The sequence below is a fragment of the Xiphophorus couchianus genome, chromosome 11 (genome assembly GCF_001444195.1).
Source record: "Xiphophorus couchianus chromosome 11, X_couchianus-1.0, whole genome shotgun sequence".
In the NCBI taxonomy this organism is placed as follows: domain Eukaryota; kingdom Metazoa; phylum Chordata; class Actinopteri; order Cyprinodontiformes; family Poeciliidae; genus Xiphophorus; species Xiphophorus couchianus.
The window spans coordinates 15,268,331-15,283,848 of NC_040238.1; the positions used below are offsets into that span (position 1 = coordinate 15,268,331).

Below are 15,518 nucleotides of genomic sequence, written 5' to 3' on the forward strand. Positions count from 1 at the left end.
TAAAGTTTTCTTTGGCCATTCATGCATTTTTTCACTCAAAATGAAAACATTGCCAGAGAGCAATAGAGTGGGAGAGACTCTCTTGCAGCATGAGAGTCTCTCCCACGTTCAACTTTTTGATGATAAAAACTTGTCCCCTTTTATCATTTGGAGCTTCGTATCGTCTTCAGTGATGAAACATACTGATCCTGGAAATGATGTCAGCCTTTTTGAACTCTCACATTTGTATCTTCAATGTGAAATTTCCATTTGTGCAAAGCAAGACGCACTGAATTTTAACAGGGAGGCATGAATTTGCCTCTTTCCCAAACAAAAATAATAAGTGACTGAACCTGTTGCTGACTTAAAAGTACACTATGGTTTTAATAAGTTAGACTTTTAAAACCCCTACAGTGCTCCGCCATACCGTGGCGGAACGTTTGTGTGGATACTCAGTGGTGTTCACAGCGTTCTAATTTCAGGTAGGCTGAACAAAACCCTGCTCTCGTTTTAGAAATCAGCAGGTCGAAGCTTCACGAAGCTCCAGCAAAATTCTGATGAACAACTCTTGACATTTGGGTGAATAATGGAATCAGCAGCAGATCTCCAAAGTGAGCAACCCTTTATTCCAAAGTCTCACAGAGATGTAATATGTTAATATTACCACCTAAACAATGCTGTAGTGGCATAGAGGTCTCCTTTCTCAGCTAAGAAATTGCACCCAATCAAACCATTTTATTTTTCACATTAATTAAAGTTTACAATTCCAAGCACTACTAAAGACAATATGTAAAGTAGCTTTACATATTGTAAAAGAAATGCAGTATTGGGACGAGATAAATAATGTTTACCAGATCGGCACAGATCTGAAAATTAGGGTTGCAGGAATCTGATCAGTATCCAAGATATTTACAGAATATCTGTCAATTATCACCTCTTGGTTCATGCATATATTGCTCCCTGAAGTTGTGTGTTGCTCCACACGCTGGTAGAAACAGCAACCCAGAGCATATTTTCGAACAAACTAGCTGAATAGGAGGGTCCGCATCCATTCAGAGGGTTTGCTGGTTCCCATCTCCAGCCGTCATTAGGAAAGAGGTGAGGCGACGCCCTGGACCGGTCACCAGTCTATCTCAGAGCATGACAGACACCAGAAAAAGAAGAAAAAAAGTTGCCCGGGCCCAAACTTGAGGTCTCCAGCTATAAATGATGATATCCTATCAGACAGCAGTTACATACTTCCCACTGCTAGGCATGGGTACACTGTTGTTTTACTCTATCCACATTGCTGGGAGGCAAACAACATGGTGGCTGGAAACATGGCGGGTGGTCGGTGATGCTCTGCATTTTTTCCAATTTTATCTCCCATTTTACAACATAATCAGCGCTCATGTCTACCAGCAAGGAAAACTCTGTTGTTTTTTTATTGACTGGAGGTTAGAATCTATCTGAAAATGGGGCACGATACTAAGAAATAGACAATGTAATTAAGGTGGTCCACGTGAACATTTTTAACTGTTTGTGGTGCTTTCTTCTATTCTAGTCAGAAATCATTAGAAACAATGATATAGAGGTCCAGCTTGTCCATGTCCAATATGAGTATGCCCACTGGAAATCCCAACAGTAATGGAGAAGGTTTAATGTATTTTTTTTTTTGTCCGTTTTGTATCCCTGGCAACGTAAGCATGAGCTCTATGACGGAAATCCGTCTGAACAAAGGGCACAGTTACAGACAGTTTTTAAAAAGTAGTTAAAATTGATTAACGCAAATGCTTCTTCCAGGTAATCTCTGTGTTCATGTCTTTCTGTGTGATCAACTTCAGATTCAGAAGCTATAGAAAGGCATTTACTCACAAAAATAAGGAGCAAATCAAAGCCCGTTTTGTTTCTCAGAATAGTTTTTTCTTTAAAAGCACAAAGGGAATAGTTCTATAGGATTTCCTTTTTTTTTTTTTGCTCTTCATGCAATGAAAATCCACAAACTTTTTTCAAAGGGGGAGAGTTCAAAGAAGCTCCTCATTTCCAGTAAATTGCTTTGCCTGATTTGCCATTTCAAATAAATTGCAATGTTGGCCAAAATTTGCAATTCACAGGAAGATGTCCCCTGAGCCACACAGAAGAGGTTAATCCATATTTCACATTTGAATATAAGATAGAAGAAGAGAAAAAGGAGGAGGAAGATAGGTAACTCTTTGCCAGGAGACGAGAAGCGGCGGGGAGGGGGGAGGAAAAGCTGTGGGAGTGGAGAAAAACTGAGAGAATGGGAAGAAACAGGCGTCATTTAGAGTAAATGGCATCCAAAAACCCTCTCCAATTATCTTTGCCTTCCATGCCAGTGAGACTGACTTAATTAAAATGACTTGAGAGGGAGGGGAGAGAGGAAGGAGCTGCCAATGATTGAGGGGGCAGGCGGGCGACGTATCTACAACGAAACACAAAGCTCAAGCATTGCACAGGCTGTCCACCATTCTCCCTTTTCAATTCCCGACTTCAAAAGAGAATAAAGAAATAATAATAATACAGTGAGGGGGCTCTCACCATTTGCAGCCATGTAATTGCACTATTTAAATCCTGCATTTTTTTTTTTTTATCAATGTAAAAAAAAAATTGGTGGCAGCCGTGTTGTGCGTACGTGTGTGACTGTACTGGTGGGTAAATGTAGAAGAATGGGCAAGAATAATGCTTTTTGTTGTTTCTGGGCCTCCCTATTATATATATATATATATATATATATATACGTATATACATATATATAATTTTATTTTTTAATAAAGAAAACCCTCAGCACTGACCTTTTCAGGGGTGTTTCTATGGCAACGGATCACTGTCCTATGAAAACTACAAGGCCCACTTCTAACAAATACTCAAATCTCCAATTTTGCGTGTGCATTAACAATGCAGCTAATTTTTCCAACAATAAATACTAAAAAAAAAAAAAATGGTGCAATATAAACACTTTAACAGTTATTAGTTAGAAATCTGTAATTAATTACTTTAATTAATTATCATTTCATTAATTATGAAATATTGAATTGTTTTCTTAAGGTGGTTCGCTACATTACAAGAAGCTCAAGCACAATGGTTGCTTACATTAGCATGCATCAGTAAAACTATAATTTCAAATAATCAAATCTCTAAATATAGCGCTAATGCAGAAACAGAATTCCCTGCTGAACAACAAAACACTTATTATGTCCAAAAACACTACGACATGTGACAACATACAGAGTTGGGTTAGCAGGCGTCGGCTGCTCAGTCAGCTCAACGTTCCCAACATGAACTAACATTCTCTTATTTGCATAAGTCTGTCTTCAAAAACACAAAAGTTTTGTGTTATCCTCCGTATTGTATTTACTTTATTGGCTTCACTTCTGTCTCACGTTGATAAAAATGTTTCTACTTAAAAATAAAACTTAAAAGAAAGAATGACAGTATTCCTTTAAAGAAAATTCACACAGTTTTATGGTGTTGCTTCTACATAGACAATAGTCTTTTTTTTGTAAATTAAATGTTCTGTGTGCTAACTTTCTGCTAGGTAAAAGTATTTTCAGCATTTTCTTAAGTCCTCCTCTATCATAGTTCTTAAAGACAAATCCATATTGGATTCTCTCAGTTATTGAGCATCAGCTGGTTCATATTTTTTAGAAACCTAATATTAACTTTCTGAGGTCACTCTAGTGGTAGAAAAGTGCATGTTCATATCAATTAGATGTTTGACAATGTGGAGAATTATCCGTTCTCCATGCTGAGTTCTTGATGTATGAAGCTACAGAAGAGTCAGTGAGTTGAAGTCACTGACTCATTTATTCATTTAATAATACCAAAATACTGCTGGTCCATTTCACATGCCACCTTTAAGAGGTAGTAGCAAGTCAAATTGGCGTCCCACAAGAGTTTCCCATTCCCTTTGTTACCCTCTCTCTGAGCTACGCCCCAAAGAGGTCGTTACCTAGCTCCTAGTATCCTGTAATCTTAGCTTTGAGGGCATTTCCTAACATGCCATTTCTTTTAGCTTTAGCTTAGCAACTAGCTAAAAGAGATAAAAGGAAAACAGAATTATTTGCTCTCAACAACTGTTTACAGAAATAGTCAAACATGCCAGGAAAAACTTAACATTAATTCTAAAAGAACTTTGTTTTGAAGACGTAAATGAAAAAAAAATAAAAAATACAACATTGTCTGGTGAGTTTAATCATGGGACAATCCATGTTTGAGTCTCGATTCACTTTTTAAGTCATCCGACTTTGGTAGACATACCTTCCCATGTCTTCCTCCAATGAGACTTCCCATTAGGGAAGTACCAACAATCCCAGAGAGCTGAAGAACGTACACTTTCACAAGACATCATGCAACTTGAACTGAGACGCGCTCGGTGCCAACCACCCGATGTGCTGCTGATGTCAATAGAAAAAGCTTCATACAGGCATCTCACACCTTGATCATCCAAAGCACACTCACTCCTCACGTGTCACAGCTAACACCTGTTACTGTCCCTTTGTTTCGCAGGCCCATTGTGATGGCCTCCGCTGTGTTCCCCACAAACTTGCTTCATTGAATGTGTTTGCACAGAAGGTTGGTGGGCAATATTATCTCAAGTGTGAGAATTCACAGAACAGGATCATTTACACGACCAACTAATCGCCGTATCACTGGGAAGGTAGGGTATATCTAACTATATCTGGTAAAATAAATAAACAAATAGGCGTAATTTAGTTTTTTTTGAGTAAATGTTATAGACTACCGTAATTAGTTAAAAGTCAATGGAAATGCTAAAACAGGGAGAAATTTTGATGTGTTAAAGTGGTAAATTTCTAGTTAAATCATGATAGTATGTCATACGCAGTAGTAAAAAAAGAAGTCATGCCGGCGGGGTCGAGAGGTGCTCTGGAAGGTTGACGGAGTAAAGATGGCAGCTGTTATTTTGTTGGAGTTTTTTTTGGTCCAAAGCCAAGTATCATTCCATATCCATTTTCTCCCCCCATTTATCTTCCCGTTCTCCCCGCTTCCCCATTCATCGCCACAGTTCACACAGGCACATTCTCCTCATCCAACCCAAACCCTCTCTGTTCCCCTCGCCGTCTCAGGGAGATTTACATTCCCTCGTGTTCGGCTCAGGGAGTTGTTTGAGAAAAACAGGGAGCGATAGCGCACCGAGCGCACCCCGGTGTGGTTTGGTCTGCGGCTGTTTGTTAGTCGGTTTGGGAAAGATTCGGTCTAGTTCCAGGTTATCTCAAGGAAACATTCAGTGGGAACATTTGCAAAAGTGAAACACAGATAAAGTGAAGCAGGGATCTGCAACCTTAACCTTCAGTTTTTCCACTCTCTGACTAAACTCTGCTCCCTGCTAACGCATACAGTAAACACACACACACACACACACGCCCATCAGCTCCAGTTGCCAGGGAGACCGCCATACCAGGGCTCTGACCCAGGAGGTTTGGGACTGTTTTTCAACCCCACATCCCACTCCCCCTCCCTTTCTGAAGCCGGAGAGATAGCAGCTGTGGGACAGCTGTTTCTGCCACGGCCGAGCCTTAAACCGCAACCGTCGTCCCACCATCCCGGCAGCTCAGATGGACAGCAAATTAGGGGACAAAAACACCCCGCAGCCCCGATGATTACACACATCTGTCTCACACTTCTTCAGGAAGAGTCTGGTGGAAAAAAGTGACTCAGGGAAGAAGTTTTACTATTTCGACAGACACATCACATTTCATCCTTTATTCATGCGATACAAAAGCAGCAAGTCATTTACTCTATATGAGCAAGATAGCAAGATACTCTATATGCAACAAAATTCAGGTTTATTAATGTTACTCCTCACAGTGAGGTGTATGTTTTATCAGATGAGTCCAATAATGTCCAACGCAAATTCTGTCAAAGAAAATCTGGCTTAAAAAAAATGCTTTAGGAACCAACAAACATGAGATAATAAGGACTCACCTTTAAAAGAAGAACTCTCCAACAAACCTCCATTTTAAACCATCCTCTTCCTATTAAACCCTCCTATTTGTTTTTGTTTTTTTGGGGGGGGCGTTGTTGGTTATTTATCTATTTTATGCATTTCAATTCTTGGTCGTTTCTTATCAATTTGTGCCCACTTTTTACAACGAGTTAAAGTCATTTCCTATCGTGCACTCAGAGGCTACCGTAGTGAAATGTATTTATATAACTCCAAATAAAGCATAAATCATTTTTGTTTGTTTAAGACTCATAGTTCTTTAAATTGAATTAAAGATAATAGGCTCAAACAGGGATTAGAACAATAATAAATGGAAATAGTTTTCAGAATAAACTGAATTGCCTGTGAGTATTAAAGAGAAGCAGGCATGGACAAAACGAAGATACAGTTTGTTCAAGGGACAAGTTGAGCAATAACATAGACAGGGATTTAGCCTAAGTAAGTATACTTTTTGAGCTGTCACAAACATAATCCTTCTTAAAAAAATCCAAGATGATCATAATTATTATCATGTAATAATCAGCATAACTCCCAATCTGTCATGCAACAATGGCCTCTTGAATATCAGGAACTGCACAATGCCACGCATCCCTAATCTGGAGATAAACTCATCAGAAAGGCCAACTCTGTCATTTTGATGATTCATGTCGTTGATCTTTAGTCGTTGTTTTACTTTGGTTGCGTTTTACCAACAACATCCTTTGGTAAGACATTTAAAATAAAATATCACAATGTTTTTTTTGTTTATTACAGGTAATGGAAAAACCTGAAGGCTAAGAAATACTGATGCAAAACTGTGCAGTAGAGACTGTATTCAAACCACTAATCATACACAGCATACTGTCCATATTACCTACAGTAAAAACACACTTGTGTGGAGTAGTATGTGGAACAGTAGATCAGAGAACAACTTTCAAAGCATGTCCATCACACACTATGGCCAATACTGGACTTTGGCTCAAGAACTATACCAACAAAGCAAAAAACAATAATGCAGACATGGCCGGTACCAGTCAGAGGTTTGGACTAATCGGCCTATTCTTTATGAGCAGACGTGTAAAACGTTGAAAGTGTAACTATGTGTTCATTCTCACCTCTACTGTGTCGTCAGTGTATGACTGACACAAATTTTTCAGTACAATGCTTCAGACCTGAAGTGCCATATTTCCCTTGGAGCCAACTGTATTTGTATGTTCTCCCTGAAGTAGATCATTGTCTTTCATTTTGGACTAATGCTGAAGAGGAAATCGTCATTATTTTAGATTTAGATTTAGATTAGCCCAATTTATTTTACTATTTGCTTCAGTGTTGTTGTTTTAGAAATCTTACACCGTATTATACTTGTTGGGACATCATGTGAAAACAGAAAGGTCCATCCGTCACTCCTAAATAAAGAGTCAAGATCCTTATGCTTTTATTCCCTACAATATAGCAGCAATAAATCTACCTTATGTTGCAAACAGTCATGCAGGGATTTAGCTACAATGGAGAATAATGTATTTATGAACAAACAAGAAACGAATTCTGAAACGTTTCTTCATCTGTAAAAGAAATCTTCAGCAACAATATAGTTAATACAAATCTCAAAACCTATAGTGTGAGTTGAGAGATTTTTTTTTTTTTCAAAGGCTCTAACAGAACTATTACATAGATATTAATAAAATACCAGAAAAGCCATGAAGATAAGACAAAAATGTGTGGCAAAGCATTAAAGTCTATTGGAGAAAAAAAAAACGAAAAGAAAAGAAAACATCTATATTATTAGATTCAGAAATAAATTTGAAAGAATAAAAGTCGAAATGTTGACACCATTACTTCACTGTGTAAAAGAACCTGCTCTGGTTCTTAAGTACGCAATGAGTGACTTGCTGTGATAGAGTCTGGTTTTAAAAGTGTTCTGGTTTTGTGTCATACAAAACAATGCATTATGCATATGCAACAAACATGTCTTAGCCGCTTTGTTGGTCTTGACCTGAGCGGTTTCTGCTTGCACTTCTCATTTAACCTGCACAGATTTATACTTTGGATCACTGCCTTTGATTTCGGAACAGGCTGTTGTGTAAAAGAACCCACATTCACATCTATTTCTGTGCTGCTCAGCTCTGCCTCTGTCTAAATAATGTGTGAATAATGTGGGAGTACTTGGCCAGGACTGTCCACGCTGTAGAAAAAAAACATTACAGTTCTTCTGTCTTTTGCTGCTACTTTGCTGGTAAGGGGTTGCTGCCCAGTCGTGAGGCACATTATAATAACTTGTTTACGTTCAGCTGAACGGTCCAGATCTGTTAAAGCATTGCGTCAACTTTTCCACTTTAGGCCAGGATAGAGGTTTTAAGTGGCTTTGTGGTTACAGTTATGTATCGTTCTTTAATAGCAAAGTACAATTTTCTTTTTTGCTTGAGTGACAGGAAGAGAAGCGGGCTAAGTTACTTTGGTTGTGATTTGGCTCTCCCCCTCCATCTGTTTTGTTTTCCCTCCATCTTGCTGTTTTTGATGAGATGGGTCTGCAGCCCCCTTTATAAAATCCCATTAGCTCTTAATGAAGTCAGGCTCCTAGCCTCTCGGCCTCACCTCATTTAGCACGATTGTCTGGCGGCCATTAGCATGGAGGCAATTACAGCCGCACGACAAGAGTAATTGGAAATGCCGACAGGGACCCTGAGAAATGGGAATAAATAAATAAAAAATATATTCCAACTAATAAGCTCCCATTCAGATAGCATGGAGGGAGCTGCATGTGTTTAAGTTAAATCAACATAATTACAATTAGGATTGGTGGGGTAGACACTATTTCTGAGGCAGAAATTGATATGAGTGGACTAGGAGACAACAGTTAGGCACGGAGGTAGCGAGGGTGATGGAGAGATCACACAGTGAGGCTCATAATGAACAACATCAAGTGTTCAAGGGAAGCCGTGTCACAAAAAGGTCAGGCAAAGTTTCTCAGGACATGTCCCCTAGAAGGTCTTTCACATAGTTTGCAGTCACACTATTGACACAGAAAGTAATCAAAACCAGAGGGAGGCACCGATATGAAAATTTGGGCTGATATCAATATCCGAAATTGATATTGCTATAACAGTCAATATACAGTATGTATATATATTTATGTATGGGCACATTTTTAGTTTATCGGACCGATGTCAATACCGATATATCACGCGTTCCGGTTATTGACTTTAGGAGAACATTATACTTTCTCACATAGCATCAGGTTGGATAGCTTGATGAAATTGCAGTTTGGAAACTGCTATTTCATTTTTATTAAAAAACAATTTGATGATCAGAAATAGTGTAAAAAACTGAAGGAGAAATCTGGAGGGGTCAAGAACCCTGGTGTGTAAGGATGGATGGGGAACATTTCGACCGCATGAGTTCAGGAATCATTGCACAATCTTAGAGGCTCTGAGTAAGCTGAAACAACAGACAGGGTGCTGGCACGGTGCCATATTGCCATGGCACCCCACCCCCTCCCTCCTACTGCCCACCACCATTTCCCTGCCTGCTAAGCTGACTGACAGGTGGCAGAAACCTGATCGGCATGAGCCTTCAAGAAGAAAGGAGTCCCATCTGAAATGGGCACTCTGCCTGCTCACCCAAACAAGAGGGCCACGGCATAGATGCTCCTTGTACTGAGCGGTGTGTATGAGTGTGCACAAAAATAAAAGGGTACGTGAGGAGGTGCATAATGGACATTTTGGCCGAGGCGCTGAGCCCTGGCACTGGATATCCAGGACTGAAAGGGGGGAAACAGGAGGCTAGCTTCCACAATAGTCAGTGTGAGAGTCCCACAGGGTCCACAATAGCAGAGCAAGCGGCTGTTGACAGCGGCGACCTCCGAGACCTTACTGCTTGAAGTGATTTGATCCCACCCTTCAGCACTTCCCTTTTAGCACTGGCCTTCGGCTAACGCAGGGATTATTAAAAGAGAACATTTTAGCTTTACAATATCTGACCTGTGTGCTTCAAGCTTAAGTAAAAGTACATTTAAGGCACATAAACTGAGTCATACAATGACAAACACAGAGTAGTGACCAAACCTGATGTAGATTTTAGTTTTGGTCAGCCTACTGTGCTCATAATGAAAATTCAGCCACAATCACAACATCACCAGAGCATCTTGGCATAAAATGAAGAATCCCACCATGGAACTGGCCTTGGCTTTCACAACTCACTGTTGCTGTTTTTCATTAAAGAAAAAGCAGGACCTTTAGTTGTGCAAAATAGCTTGCTGAGCAATCTCTCAGAAAGCTGGAGTGATTTTAACTGGAAAGGGGGACGAGGAGGGGCTATGTTAGGAAATGAGGAAGTGGGGGTCTCCAACCAGGAGGAGATTTAATTAGTAAAATCTCATTAAGTCTAACAAAATTAAGCGTAAAACAATCCTTGGCAGAGAATCATGGTGGAGATTCTGAGAGAGGAGACGCAGGGAAAGAGTGGGGAACACTTGGGGGCTGAGAGGACAAGGAGACAAGCTGTGTGATTATTTGGGAATGTGTGGAGGAAAACACAAATGTCTTAGTTTACAAGGCCTCTTCTGACTATCAACCAATGACAGCTGTATGTTGTCTACGTGGTCTTATAAGTTTGAAGTCAAAAAATTCAATTTAAAGAGTCATTAGCATTAAGGACTGAATTACAATTGAGTTAAAGGACTACGTTGTATAAGAATAGCAGAGATAGCTTGACTTTAGTAAACACATGTCATATACTGTAGAGTAGGAAGTTGTTTCCAGTCTAAAGGACTGGAATCCTTTAGATTCCAGTAAAGAATCTAAAGGAGTGATTCTGAAAATATGTCTGTAACAGTCTATGTTTGTCCAAATTCACATAATACATAGTTCAGGCTGCAGACGACAAGACTTTGCAATCTGTTTTTCTATTTGTTTTTGTTTTTTGTTGTAAATTGCAACTTAACTGGATGAAATTTAAAGTGAACAAAACCAACTTTAGCATTCTGACCGCATGATTCCAGGTTGTCCTCATAGGTGCTACGACTCCCACACATGTACTGTGAGTATTCTGTGAGCCGCATGGACTCCGACTGCACAGTCCATTGTCAGTTGAGAATTTTTTAGTTGAGCGTACCCATTGCCTACATTTCTAGTGGCAAATTCCTTCTTTTTCCACAATCCAAAAGGGATACTTGCATGTTTGGCCACCACACACCTGTCAGTGTGGCACAGAAGGTGGCAATCACGCAGCGCGTCCTTGAGCCCGACTCTCAACCTTATCAGCTCGGTGTCACATACAAAACAGCCAAAGCGAACGCTTTCTCCTGCCAAGCAGTTTATTGTGGGACACTGGCTATGCAGTCATAAAAATTGACCTTCGTTCAAACGTGTCCGGCGGACGTCCACTTTGAGTCCTCATCGAGCACGTGTGGACATCCGCGAAGTGAAGTGCGCCTGAGTATGTTGGACACTTAAGATTACAGAATGGACTCCTGGGTTCACTTGTTCTGAGGTTTACTTGTATTCTGTAGAAAAAAAGAGCCATATGTTGAGAGCAATGGGGAGTTTCCAGACTAAAGAAGATTACCAGACTTTATATAGGTAGACAGTTTTTATTTCCAAGTGCCAAATGTGTATATATTAGCAGTCCCTGCACAACAACCGCAGCACCATCATGAATGCTTAAGAAGGCAGATAGACCAAACCAGCTCGCTCATCCATGACTGTAAATGAAACATACAGTTATAAATAACTACAAATAAACACTTCCCCATTGTTAAAAAAAAATATTACTTTCGCTTTTTATTTTCTACAAAAGTTTATGGGGTACACAATTATAAAAAAAATAATTCCTTTCTGATTTTATTTTTGCTCACAAGGTTGTAGGATCTGAAAAAGCCCATCCCTGATTTTCTTTGGAGATTATTTCTCATTTAGCCAGAGCTTAAATTGTGTGCTTTCAGTCCTTCAATTTGCAATTAGGTGCCAACATGAGGGACCAGAAGACATTTAAATTTGAAGGCTTAATTCAGTTTGAACCACAGGGACGGCCATTAATATTCAAATCCTCCAAGAAAACAATTTAGCACTTTTTCAACTGACTGCTTATTGGCCGAATAGAGCAGAGGTGGAAAACAGCTCACAATAAAAATACTAAAGGAGGAGACACTCTCTTGAAGGATATGCTGATTAAAGCTATTATGTACAAAACATATTAGAAAACTACATGATACAACAGCTTTAGAAAAAGGAAATATCAATCACTCAATAACTGCCTGAGCAATAATGTGATTGTGTTTGTGATTTGCTTAAAACAGACCAAATAGTTGAAGCATTGGTGTATCGATATGCTAATAATAAAGGAGTAAAAAATCTAAAAGTTTGCCCCCTTTCTGAATCAAAGAAATATAGTTTCTTTGATATCATTTATTTATTTGAATCACGGAACAGGAAAAGAATACTAGGTATTTTCAAAAACTTTTCAAACATTGCAACATTTATTACATTTTCAGCTCGTCCCTTTTGCATTCACGCTGCACTGCGTTAAAGGAGCCACTCCAACTGAAAAACCTGCTCCTCACCTCTCCTGTGGCGGCGCTGCACCAAGAACTACCAAAGGAATCGCCACTAAACCTCTGAAGAAGACCAGCGCAACTTCCTGCTTCACAAAATGTAAACCAAAATGGTGCCGTATCAGATTTTAGCGGCAGAAGGACTTCTCCGTTGGTATACATTACTTTACTCCTAAAGCATTAACATTTTATTCACACATGGTCAGTTGAGACAGGAAAAATAAAACAAGACCATGAAGTAACACCAGATGAAACACCTGCAGTCTGGACACAGCAGAAGTCCAAGCCCTTCATTCCAACACTCACCAGCTATTAAGCACGTCAAACATGACGCAGGTACTTTGAAGACAAGAAGCAGTGGCAGTAGCTTTAAGAGAAAGAGATCACACCCGTCCTCATGCTAAAGTAGATATTGTGTTTGCTGCTGACTGAATCATATAAAAAAAAAAACTGAAGTGCCAGTTCAAAGGGAGCAAATTAACCACGATTAAGATGATATTTTGGTTCAACTTCCCAGCAGGACAATCTTTAATTCTGTACATATGTAAACCATTGAGCTTTTACAGATTATAGCTCTTTTCAAAAAAGTGGTAGTCCAAAGTAAATTTAATGGTTACTGAACGTACTACAATGTTGTTAGTAAAGTGTAGAATCAAAGATTGCTCAAGAAAAAGGCAACAGATAACTTACATTCAGCTGGCCCGCACCAAACATCCAAATCTCCGGTCACAGCCTGTGAAAAGATGCAAAGGTTCGCCTGTTTATAAGTTATAATTATATCTCTTATTTTAACTTACTGCAAGAATCAAGGCTTGCAGGTCTGTGCAAGTCTGTAACAATGCAATCAAACATACTGCTATTGGGTTGACAGAGAGCAAGTAATTGTGAAAGGTATTGATAGATTCAACAGTACTAATTAAATCTTCACCAGAGTGTCTACTCTTTTTGTCAGTACTGTAAAAATTTAAATAAATATTTCTCTAAATCTATTAAAAATACACAAGGGGGAACATACCTTTCATAAACACTTTCATTTACCGTTGCCCAATTTGTCTAGGTTTGCTTTAGAGATGAATATTTAAGTAAAAAAAAAAAACCATCTTACTTGAGATGAAAAAGTTGATTTATTAGGATTGATTTAATATTTTTTTTTTTTAAATGTTGCCAACCTTTCGGAAAGTCTTATTCAATTCAGAGGCCAATGTTTTTGTAATGCTAGCTATGCTAATTGCTAAAATAAGACGCAGTTTCAAATGTCAACTCCCAAATCATTTTGTCTTTGTTCTAAAAACACAGTACAGCCAGTTTTAAAGCAACCTCTCTCTTACACATAATCACATATCCACACACACAACATGTTACATCACCTCAGCTCATAAGCTAAATAATTGATCACTTATGGCAGAAACATCAGGAAAAATGCTTTCAATACTCTTCTTTTATCTTCTGCTAATGTGGCTTATGTAATCTAAAACAGCGAAGATCAATATCGGCAGTTCAACGCTTTCCATAGATCGAAAATATGCCACAAAATTTGGATTTTTCCATCTCTGGCTTAAGGAAAAGAAATTTCCTTCGGACAGTAAAACCTTATCCCCATAAAACAAAGGATCATGTGACTTAGTTCTCAAAATGTTTTCGGATTTTTATTTAAACAAAGTAAATCAAATGATCAAACCCAAAATATTTCCATAACTTCCAAATGAAATTTGTGAAAACATGGAGGTCAGTCAGACTCAGGCCCGGCTGAGCGGTTGCCAGGCTGGCCACATCTGAGCCACATGGTGAGCAAGTCGTGGCGCACATGTAAAAGATTTAAGTTCAATCGAGCATTCAGGGCCGGACACCTGATCTTTCGCTTAGAGCTCCACTTGAACAGTGGGAGTGTGGCCGGGCCTCACAGCACGCTGCCACCTCCTGCAATCTGCTAGCACGGAGCCTCTGAAGGGTTGGTATTTAACCAGTTCCTGCACATCTCAGTGGGGACTGCTCTGTGTGTGCGGTGGCTGGGTATGACCAGAGGCCCCACGCTGATGAGGAGGGGAGACTAAAATAGAGGCGGTGGAGATTATAAGAAAACAGTTCCAACATTTTTGAGTTTGGATTATTTCAAGAGGGTATTGGGGGGTTGTGTGTGTGTGTGGGGGGGGGGGGGGGGGGGGGGGGAATATATACTGCTCAAAAAAAATAAAAGGAACACTTTAAGTGTTAAACACCTGTTTAAGTGTTCCCTTTATTTTTTTGAGCAATGTATATTTTAGGTAATTTTCATATTGGCTTTTGGGAAAACTAGGAAATTCTTTTGGATTTTTAACTATAATAATGTGAGAAAGTATGTGGAACTGCCTCAAGTTTGAATAAAATCTGTCAGAAACTGGACATGCTCATGTTTATTGATGCATCCCTTACAAAAATGAAATTCATATGCGAGCACATGTGGATCACATGAAAATCACATGTGAATTTTATGGGATTTTTTTGTAAGGGACGACATACCTGTCATGAATTGATGTGGTGGAAGCGGTGAGGGAGACGCAGCAGACCCAGATGAGATGGATGATGGAAGTTTAATGATGACAATAGACTTAAATAAGTCCAAACGTTCACAAAACCTGGCAGCACAGTAGAGCGGAAGGCTAGGGCTCAGCACTGGTAGCAACAGGCTACACGCATGGACAAGACACATTGACAAGGACCCGACGAGGAACAAGGAACACAAGTGGAGTTAAATACACAGAGGGTAATCAAGGAAACGAGAGACACCAGGGAACAATCAAGGGGAGGACAGAACAGCACGAAGACTCCGAGACACAGAAAACTCTAAATAAACACACAGAAAAACACAGATCATGACAATACCTCCTTAAATTGAATAGTTACTATCAAGGAGAACTGTGCATATACAAATGGAAACTTTGGGATTTCTATTTGTCTCATTCCTAATTTTTTTTAGGGTTTAAGATTCAGTAGTCAAAGTTTAGAGATAAAGAAAAAGAAAAGTCCCCGATGTGGTTTCTTTGGAAAAGGGCCACTCAAATGTGAGCAGGGCTG

At 39.4% G+C, this 15,518-nt stretch overlaps 1 protein-coding gene across 3 annotated transcripts in view; it reads right to left on the reverse strand.

Moving 5' to 3' along the window:
• The window catches only part of pknox2 (pbx/knotted 1 homeobox 2), a 95,317-nt gene that overhangs the window by 51,676 nt on the left and 28,123 nt on the right, over positions 1 to 15,518 (reverse strand). For 2 of the 3 annotated variants that reach the window (XM_028032115.1, XM_028032113.1), the window contains exon 2: positions 13,158 to 13,200. The exons of the other annotated variant lie outside the window; for it this stretch is intronic. The gene's annotated coding sequence lies outside the window, so the exon portion shown is untranslated. The remainder of the gene's footprint in view (positions 1 to 13,157; positions 13,201 to 15,518) is intronic. 3 annotated transcript variants of the gene reach the window in all.